Genomic DNA, 2,081 nt, shown 5'->3' on the forward strand with positions numbered 1-2,081 from the left:
CTCAAGTGGTAGAGCGCTAGCCTTGAGCTGAAGAGCTGAGGGACAGTGCCCAGGCCCAGAGTTCAGGCCCCACGACCGGACCCAAAAAAAAAAATATTTTAAGAGAGCACAGCTTTTTTCAAATCTCTAAGTTAAATCTTTAATTAGAAGATGAAGAATGAGATAATGAACCCTAGTATGTGTCATGGACTCATCCCTTCATTTTAAATGTTTCTTTAGAAATGGTTCACCAAACCATCAGCCAGAGCCGCCCCCTCCAGTCACAGATGTAAGTCTAAAGCTGAATGTCACTTATTTGTGATTCTATATAAATGCCCAATTGTTAGGGAATGTTATACACTCATTTGTTTATTGAATTTTCACTCTGAGCCAGAAGTCATGCTAGGGATCTAAAATATAAATTGATAACTCAAGACCTTGAATTAAAAGTTTTTTGGTTTCTTTTTTTTCTCCCTCAGCTTTCTATTTGTCTTGTTTTTCAGACTTTGTTTAAACATTTTTTAAAAAAAAATTGGGGGATGGAGTGTCACGATGTTCCCCATGCTGGTCTCAAACTTGTTGCTTAAATGAGCTTCCCACTTCATCTTCCTTATAGCTATTCTTACAGGTACCATTGAATTTAAAGAGCTTATAGTTTAGTCAGGGAGATAAATATAAAACTCTATGGTAGCTTTCATGATTAGAGAAAGATACTGATATGATGTAAATAATTGTAAACAAACTAGGCCTATTTGAGTGTGGGTTTATAGGTGTGTTTGACTGGCAGTTTACCTAATGAGGTAACAGATGAATCTCTTTAGCAACTAAAAATATGCTTTCTCCCTTTCAGAACCTTTTGCCAACAACCACACCTCAGGAAGCTCAACAGTGGTTGCATCGAAACCGGTTTTCTACATTTACAAGGCTTTTTACCAACTTTTCAGGTGAAATTTGCCTTTCCTTTTCTTTTCCCCAGAATGGGATATTTACTTGCATTCTAGGGTCTTCTGGTATTGATATGATGGGGGTGGTGTTTCTTTCCTTTTTTTAGTTGATCATCAATTGGTTGTATAAGGGAGTTTCAGTTTGAGAAGTCCATTTATGTGTACAGTGTTTCTTGATCATAATCACCTTTCTATCATTCTCCCAAGTGAGTGTTTTTCTGATAAAAATGAATTTTATTAACTACTCCTGGCTTTTTCATCAGTTTAAAAGCACCTCTTAGTTTGAACTCATTTTAGCTTTAAAATGCTTATTCCATGCAACATTTTTCAAATGTAATTTCCACACAATATTTTATTAAAGGACATTTGTAGGTGATCTGAATTTTTCCCTTTATGTCTCTATATTGTATTTCATTTACAACATCTACTTTTGCTTAGCACTTGTGTATGAGCAGTGGTAGGAATACACAAATGAATAAGGCATACTTGATGATCAGAGAAGTGATTCATCATCTTGTATAAAAAAATCACATGAAGATTAAACACTAGTAGATAGGTGGTCCAGTGGAAGTGTATATCAAGAGAGATGTTCAGGGGATGGCCTGGTGTTAGGGAACACATGTAACATGTCAGGTAAATCTTGTGTGATAGGAGTCTTGGTCACATGGTAGGAGGGTATTTCAGAAGGAAGAAGAATTTCCTTATTCAACAAATCGATGAAAGCATCGGGTAAAGTGGAGGAGTTAGGTGGATGAGAACTGAGACATTAGAGCAGACAGGGGTCTATATGCCATGATAGGCTGTAACCTGCTGGTGATGAGGTATCCTTGTAAAAGACGCATTTTAATAGCCATTAATGAAGAGAATCTTTGCCTTTATCACTTATTTTCTTATATTCATTCCAGGGGCAGATTTATTGAAACTAACTAGAGATGATGTGATCCAAATCTGTGGCCCTGCAGATGGAATCAGACTTTTTAATGCTTTAAAAGGCCGGTATGTAATTGCTGTTAACATAGCAATGAAGGGCTGGGAAGGTGGCTCAGTGGTAGAGCTCTTGCTTTGCATGCCTGAGGCCCTGGGTTTGATTCCTCAGCACCACATAAGCAAAAAGGAAAAAGCCGGAAGTGGCGCTGTGGCTCAAGTGGTAGAGCGCTA

General features: G+C 37.7%; 1 long non-coding RNA gene across 1 annotated transcript; it reads left to right on the forward strand.

Annotated features, from left to right (window-relative positions):
• Positions 1–205: 205 nt before the first annotated feature.
• LOC106002022 lies at positions 206–1,914 on the forward strand. The gene is made up of 3 exons (XR_001175886.1): positions 206–268; positions 830–923; positions 1,829–1,914. It is a non-coding gene; the product is annotated as an uncharacterized LOC106002022 (long non-coding RNA).
• The last annotated feature ends 167 nt before the right edge of the window (positions 1,915–2,081 follow it).

The sequence above is a fragment of the Dipodomys ordii genome, unplaced genomic scaffold (genome assembly GCF_000151885.1).
Source record: "Dipodomys ordii isolate 6190 unplaced genomic scaffold, Dord_2.0 Scaffold2073, whole genome shotgun sequence".
NCBI classification, from domain to species: Eukaryota; Metazoa; Chordata; class Mammalia; order Rodentia; family Heteromyidae; genus Dipodomys; species Dipodomys ordii.